At 40.7% G+C, this 8,350-nt stretch overlaps 1 non-coding gene across 1 annotated transcript; it reads right to left on the bottom strand.

Annotated features, from left to right (window-relative positions):
- Positions 1 to 2,007: 2,007 nt before the first annotated feature.
- On the bottom strand, positions 2,008 to 2,114 carry LOC141709782 (small nucleolar RNA R71). Its single transcript, XR_012570342.1, has one exon. It is a non-coding gene; the product is annotated as a small nucleolar RNA R71 (small nucleolar RNA).
- Between the last annotated feature and the right edge of the window lie 6,236 nt (positions 2,115 to 8,350).

Raw genomic sequence — 8,350 nt, 5'->3', positions numbered from 1 at the left:
CATTTCAGGGTATTAATTACATTTCGGGAGAGATTTCATCAATAATAAGCCTTGGCATGTGTTTAGCATTGCAAGTGGGAAGATAGGAGCAGATTGCAGCGAAGAAACGGGAGAAAAATAGTGCAGATTCCAGAAGGGGTCTGAGCGCCCGTTCAGCTCTGCTGAGCGACCGCTCAGGAAGCTGAGCGCCCGCTTAGGAATGCTGAGCGGCCGCTCCGGGACGGGAAATCAGAATTAATATTTTAGACTCCTGGTTCTGTTTAACTTCCAACTTCTGAGTTCGCTGGGTATTATGGGACTCCTATATAAGTAGATTTCAGAGACATTTCACAAAGGTTGGATCGTAGTATTAATCGAAGAGCGAGGAGATAAGGAAGAAGACCGTTTTAGCACACCGCAACGAAGAGGAAGCATATTTTCTTGTGATTCTTTATTTCGTTGTAACGTTGGATGCTAGTTTTCTTTACTTTGAACCTATTTACTCTTGTGACGTACTCTGGTTTGATATAAGTAGTTTTAATTATTATTCTTGTGTGTTATTATTATGTTTTCATATGAACCCATGATGACGATGAGTGCTATCATGGGCTAATCGTGATCATGGGGTCGTAACGGATTTACTATGGAATTCTTTAGTTAGTTGTTTAATACCTTAGTGTGTGATGATTGTATGATATCTAGTATTGGTTGTGCTTAGTCGTCTTATGTGCGTCGCGAACATATAAGATAGGGTGTTAATCTCTTTTGAAGCGATGGTGGATCTTGAGATTTAGAACTTGCTATGCTAGCATAGGTTCATGTACGAGTATGCATGATTAGTGGATAACTCTAACCGTTTTATTTGCTCTGTGTAATCAAAAGGAATAACTTGTGCTTAAATCATTATGTTGTCAATTTTTATAGACATATAGGGACTCAACATAATTGATGCCTATTCAACTTCTATCTAAATTGTGGATGCTTGGTGGAATGGTATTAGTACAATGAAAGTTGGCTTTTATCAGTTTCGTGTTATTTGATTAATATCATCACTGTTGCATGCTAAGGGTAATAACAATGACTATTGAAGGAAGTAGTAAAGAAGTTGTGATCTCATGAGTGTTTTAATATTGTTAATTCAAGTGTTAATTAAGTGCTTAATTCTCGTAGTTAATTGTAGTTAATAATTAGTCAATCAAATCTAAGTGTTATTATTTTAATATTGAGAAGTAATCATACATTGGTGAGTGAGTGTAATTGAACATAATTAGTCTGAGTCTCTGTGGGAACGAACTAGAAAGTATTCTATATTACTTGCGAACGCGTATACTTGCGTGTGTTATTAGCGCGTGTTTTCGCCCTAACAAGTTTTTGGCGCCGCTGCCGGGGACTCGGCGTTTTTGTTTAGTTTATGTACTTACCATCATTGGTCATTAGGACTCAGTGATTAAGACGTGTTACTTATTGTTTCCAGTTGTGTTTCAGGTACTTTAGCGAGCGTTTATGCAAACACGTTCTCGTACTCGCAAGAGGACTTTAGATACGGCTTAGGAGACAGACGAAGTTCATGATATTCCAGAGAAGATAGATTTTGAAGATTCGGATTCAGGAAGTGAGCAGAAAGAGCCAGTAATCATGGGTGATCGTATTGTTCTGGCATATCCAGCTCTTATGGACTTTTCTCGGCCCAAAATTGATGACATTCAGTCTAACATTCTTCATCTGGCTATTCAGGCTAACACCTTTGAAATCAAGCCGGGCACTATTCAGATGGTGCAGAATTATGTTTCTTTTGGAGGTGCTACGACTGAAGACCCCAACATGCACATAAGGAATTTTGTCGAGATCTGCAGTACTTTCAAATATAATGGTGTGACTGATGAGGCTATCAAGCTGAGGCTTTTCCCATTCTCACTGAGGGATAAAGCTAAGGACTGGTTACATTCAGAACCAGCTGGGTCTATCACTATTTGGCAAGATCTTGCGCAAAAGTTTCTGGTGAAGTTTTTTCCAATGGCGAAGACTACTGCTATGAGGAGTGCTCTTACTCAGTTTGCGCAGCAACCTACATAATCTATGTGCGAAGCTTGGGAGCGCTACAAGGAGATGTTGAGAAAGTGTCCACATCATGGAATGCCTGATTGGATGGTGATCACTGGTTTCTATAATGGTTTGGGGGCCCAATCTCGGCCCATGCTCGATGCAGCAGCTGGAGGCGCCTTATGGGCCAAAAGCTATACTGAGTCTTATAATCTTATTGAGACTATGGCTGTAAATGAGCATCAAAACCCAACTCAAAGGATGATACCTGGGACGGTAGCAGGTATTTTGGAAGTTGATGCATCTACAGCTATTGCAGTGCAGCTCCAAGCGCTGTCTATGAAGGTCGATTCTCTATCCACCTATGGAGTCAATCAGATAGCTATGGTGTGTGAGCTTTGTGCAGGTTCTCATGCTACGGATCAGTGTTCTCTTATTAACAAATATGTTCAGTATGTGAACAATTATCAGCGACCGCAGCAGCCTGTGCCAGCTACTTATCATCCTAACAACAGAAATCATCCAAATTTCAGCTGGAGTAATAATCAGAATGCTATTCAGCAACCATATCAGCGAGGCGTAAGTAAACAGTTCAATCCACCTGGATTCCAGCAACCACATCAGTATGCTCAAAGGCAATCATATCTTCAACAAGGAGGTGCAGCTCCACCCTCTAGTGCTGATTTTGAGGAACTTAAGCTGTTGTGCAAAATTCAGGCGGTCTTTATCAAGACCTTGGAAAATCAAATCGGTCAAATAGCCAATGCAGTACTCAATCGTCAACCTGGCACACTTCCCAGTGATACTAAAGTGCCAGGTAGGAAGGAAGCTAAAGAGCAAGTCAAGGCTATTACCTTACGGTCTGGAAAAGTTGCTGATGCTGAAAAAGCAAAAGTAGGAGAAGCTGAAGTTGGTAATGAAGAAGCTAAGCAAAAGGAGAAAGCGGCGGAACTAAGGAAGACTACTGTTGAACACACACTGCCTGAGGGTAATACAGGGGAGAAACAGCTCTATCCTCCACCACCTTTCCCTAAGAGATTGCAACAACAAAAGCTGGATAAGCAGTTTGGTAAGTTTCTGGAGGTGTTCAAGAAACTTCACATCAACATACCTTTTGCTGAGGCTCTGGAGCAAATGCCTAGTTATGCGAGGTTTATGAAGAGTATTCTTTCAAGGACGGTGAAACTGGATGATCTTGAGACCGTTGCTTTAACGGAAGAATGCAGTGCTGTGCTGCAACAAAAGTTACCTCCAAAGCTTAAAGATCCAGGTAGCTTCACCATTCCTTGCACCATTGGCAAGTTTTCTTTTGACAAGTGCCTTTGTGATTTGGGAGAAAGCATCAATCTGATGCCGTTGTCTATCTTTAACAAGTTGAATTTGCCTGATCCAAAACCCACCTACATGTCTCTACAATTGGCTGATCGTTCTATTACATACCCACGAGGCATAGTGGAGGATGTGCTAGTAAAGGTGGATAAGCTCTTCTTTCCTGCAGACTTTGTTATTCTGGATTTCGAGGAAGATAAGAAGATCCCCATAATCTTGGGGAGACCCTTATTGGCTACAGGCCGTACCTTGATAGATGTGCAGAAAGGTGAACTTACTATGAGGGTGCAGGATCAGGATGTGACATTCAATGTATTCAAAGCAATGAAATTCCCTACAGAAGATGAGGAGTGCTTAAAAGTGGATTTGATTGATTCTGCGGTTACTTCAGAACTTGATCATATGCTAATGACTGATGCATTAGAGAAAGCCTTAGTGGGGGATTTTGACAGTGATGATGAGGATGGCAATGAGCAACTACAATATCTAAATGCTTCTCCTTGGAGGTGAAAGCTAGACATGCCATTTAAATCTCTTGGTACTTCTGACCTCAAAAATGCTGAAGGAAAGCTCAAACCATCTATTCAGGAAGCACCTACCTTGGAGCTTAAACCATTGCCTGAACACTTGAGGTATGCTTTTTTAGGTGATGCATCTACTTTACCTGTTATTATTGCATCTGACCTTTCAGGTAGTGAGGAGGACAAGCTCTTAAGGATCTTGAGAGAATTCAAATCGGCTATCGAATGGACTATAACAGACATCAAAGGGATCAGCCCGTCATACTGGATGCATAAGATTCTGCTAGAGGAGGGTAGTAAGCCAACTGTTGAGTAACAATGCAGACTTAATCCTATCATGAAAGAAGTGGTGAAGAAAGAAATTCTGAAATGGCTGGATGCAGGAATCATTTATCCTATTTCTGACAGTTCTTGGGTGAGCCCCATGCAATGTGTACCTAAGAAAGGAGGTATTACTGTGGTAGCAAATGATAAGAACGAGCTCATCCCCACTCGAACAGTCACAGGATGGAGGGTATGCATGGACTACAGTAAGTTGAACAAGGCCACGAGGAAGGATCACTTACCTCTTTCGTTTATTGATCAAATGCTTGACAGGTTGGCCGTTCACGAGTGTTATTGTCTTCTGGATGGTTATTCGGGGTATAATCAGATATGTATTGCACCAGAGGATCAAGAAAAGACTACCTTCACTTGTCCATTTGGCACGTTTGCTTTTCGCAGAGTTTTGTTTGGCTTATGTGGCGCACTAACCACTTTTCAGAGATGTATGATGGCTATATTCTCTGATATGATTGGAAATAATGTCGAAGTGTTCATGGATGACTTCTCCGTCTTTGGACATTCGTATGATGAATGTTTGAATAATTTTCGTGCAGTACTCAAAAGGTGCGTGGAAACTAATTTGGTGCTCAATTGGGAAAAATGTCACTTTATGGTGCGGCATTATTCTTGGGCATAAGGTCTCTAGCAAGGGTCTTGAGGTGGACAAAGCCAAGGTGGGAGTCATTGAAAATCTTCCACCACCTACTTCTGTGAAGGGAATCCGTAGTTTTCTTGGTCATGCGGGTTTTTATCGGCGTTTCATCAAAGACTTTTCAAAAATATCTAAGCCGTTGTGCAATTTGCTCGAGAAGGATGTTCCTTTCAAATTTGATGATGAATGCTTGACGGCATTCGAGACTCTCAAGAAGAGTTTGATAACTGCACCAGTTATTACAGCCCCTGACTGGACAGAGCCTTTTGAGATGATATGTGATGCGAGTGATTATGCGGTGGGCGCAGTTCTTGGGCAGCGCAAGAATAATCTCTTTCATGTGGTCTACTATGCTAGCAAGACCTTAAATGGAGCTCAAATGAACTACACCACTACTGAGAAGGAGCTCTTGGCTATAATCATTGGTTTCGAAAAATTTCGATCTTATTTGCTTGGGACAAAGGTGACAGTGTTCACTGATCACGCGGTCATTCGCTATTTGGTTTCCAAGAAGGATTCGAAGCCCAGACTCATTCGTTGGGTGCTCTTGCTACAGGAATTTGAATTAGATATCAAGGATCGAAAAGGTAATGAGAATCAAGTAGCTGACCATCTCTCTAGATTGGAGAATCCCGAGTCTACTTCACATGATAAGACATTGATCAACGAATCTTTTCCGGATGAGCAGTTGTTCGCAGTTCAGGAGGAAGAGCCATGGTTCGCAGATATTGTGAATTATCTTGTCAGCAATATAATGCCTCATAATTTGACCACAGCTCAAAAGAAGAAGTTTCTGCATGAGGTGAAGTGGTATATGTGGGATGAACCGTATTTTTTTAGACTGGGAGCTGACCAGATCATCAGGAGATGTATCCCATTCTGTGAGATGGAGGGGATATTACGAGACTGCCACTCCACAGTTTATGGTGGACATTATGGTGGTGAGAAGACGACAGCTTGTATTCTGCAAGCAGGTTTTTTCTGGCCTACTTTGTTTAAGGATGCTCATCAGTTTGTTTTAAGGTGTGATCATTGCCAAAGAGTGGGGAATCTTACGAGAAAAGATGAGATGCCGTTAACTGTGATGCTTGAAGTCAAGGTCTTTGATGTTTGGGGAATCGATTTCATGGGGCCTTTTGTCTCGTCCTGCAATAATCAGTACATCTTGCTGGCAGTCGATTATGTCTCAAAATGGGTAGAATTCAAAGCTCTACCGACGAATGATGCAAAGGTAGTGTTGAATTTTCTTCATAAGCAGATTTTCACAAGGTTTGGAATGCCACGAGTAATCATAAGTGATGAAGGGTCGCATTTCTGCAACCGTAAGTTCACTTCTATGATGCAGCGCTACAATATGAATCATCGTGTTGCTACTGCCTATCATCCGCAAATGAGTGGTCAAGCAGAAGTGTCTAACAGAGAGATCAAGCACATTTTAGAGAAGGTTGTTTGTCCGTCAAGGAAGGATTGGTCTTTAAAGCTCGATGAAGCTGTTTGGACTTACAGAACAGCATATAAGACTCCATTTGGGATGTCCCCGTTTCAACTTGTGTATGGTAAGGGATGTCATTTACCTGCGGAGCTTGAGCATAAGGCCTATTGGGCGTTGAAGAAGTTGAACCTGGATCTAGATGCAGCTGGAAAGAAGCGATTGCTTCAGCTAAATGAACTTGATGAATTTCGACTCCAAGCGTACGAGAACAACAAAATGTAAAAGGAAAAAGTAAAAAGGTGGCACGAAAGGAAGTTACATCCTAAGTTATTTGTGCCGGGACAGCAAGTTCTTTTATTCAACTCTCGTCTCCAACTTTTTCCTGGGAAGTTGAAATCAAGGTGGTCTGGACCTTTTATTGTCAAAACTGTGTTTCCACATGGAGCGGTGGAGATTTTTGAGAATGATCTGGACCAAGCATTCAAGGTTAATGGTCAGCATTTGAAGCATTACTATGGGGACACGGCAAACCGGGAAGTGGTTAGTGCAGTTTTATTGTCAACTTGATTAAGGTACGCTACATCAAGCTAATGACGAAAAAGAAGCGCTTCTTGGGAGGCAACCCATGATTTGTTGTTACAGGAACCCTTAGAAGTTAGTAATGTGGCGCCCTCCAAACCCGGGTCAGAAGTTTGGGATCCACCCACACACACTATTTATAACCTGCTCATAACAATAATAAAGATAATAATAATAATAATATGCAGTGACCCTACTTACCAACTACCACGGAACGCAACAGGTTAAAGTATGCACACAAGCCAAACATACTTACTTATATTACAAACATTCGAATCCCAACTATTCCAACTCAGAACTGAGTATTAAACATTATTACAAACTTTTACAAACTTAGATTATTCCAAAAAAAACCTACTAGCTCAACTCGATCAACCTGAACCCCTAGCTCTCGCGCTGGACTGGGGATCCTCGGTACCAACCGGTTCCTTTTTAACTGGAAAAGAACATAAACAATATCGCATAAATGAGCTAACTAGCTCAGCAAGTCATAATGACAAAACTGAGAATAATGATCATTAGGTGAAAATGGTTATGGTATCAAGTGAACAACATATTATGATTTAGAATTGGATATTATATTTTCATTTTAAAAACCAAGGTTAGGCTGCTGATCAGTCACGCATTAACCCCGAGCAAAGCACACAACACTGCTCTAACTACTGGATCCAAGGCACACATTGGCCTAACTTGACCATTATATGGTCTGACCATAAATCTGGTCCATAATTTTATAAAAACAATCCAATTCTAACATAATAACAGAATAAACAGTAATAAGTAATAAACAGAATCATTAACAACATTGGACATTCAATAATGAAAATGGTTTCAATCTACATAAGGATCAATATGGTAATTTCAAAGCATGGATGCTAAGTAGTGAAAGAATTGGATAGCAAAGGAAACAATGTTTTAAGGTTTCAAGGATTTGGCCTTTCAAAGCATAAGATACAATGGTTTGAGTGTATAATCAATCTGGTTCAGTGTTTGATCTTTAGTTTGTATGTATTTGTGGAGTAGTATCGTATATTTGAGGTTTGTATTTGGGTATACAACAATCAATGGTCTAGAAAGAATCAGGTTTACGGCTCAAGATCAATAACTGGAATCTGGGTTTAGGGTTCAGTGCTTCAAAGCACTTGCAATATAAAACAGGACTATCAATCAATACAACATCTCGAGAAAGTTCAGAACACTTTCCTGGTACTAGCTTATTATACTACACTCGCTTTCAGTCACGACTGTCTTACTCCTCGACTACCTGTTTACCTTTCCTACGCCTTGCCTCTTCTGCTCACATATCATAATCATCTATCAATATTCAACTTATACGTTCTATTCGACACATACTTCTATCTACCCTTCGTTGCACCCAAATCCGATTAACGGATTGAAAGTTACGCAATAAACAAGTAAACATCGAATATATAGACCGACAGTTAACCAACAAGTCAGATATAGCACATAACATGTCACATAATCAATGATACA

The sequence above is a fragment of the Apium graveolens genome, chromosome 2 (assembly GCF_009905375.1).
Source record: "Apium graveolens cultivar Ventura chromosome 2, ASM990537v1, whole genome shotgun sequence".
NCBI classification, from domain to species: Eukaryota; Viridiplantae; Streptophyta; class Magnoliopsida; order Apiales; family Apiaceae; genus Apium; species Apium graveolens.
The sequence above is the reverse complement of the archived record's forward strand: the minus strand, read 5'-3'. Positions and strand labels throughout refer to the sequence as shown.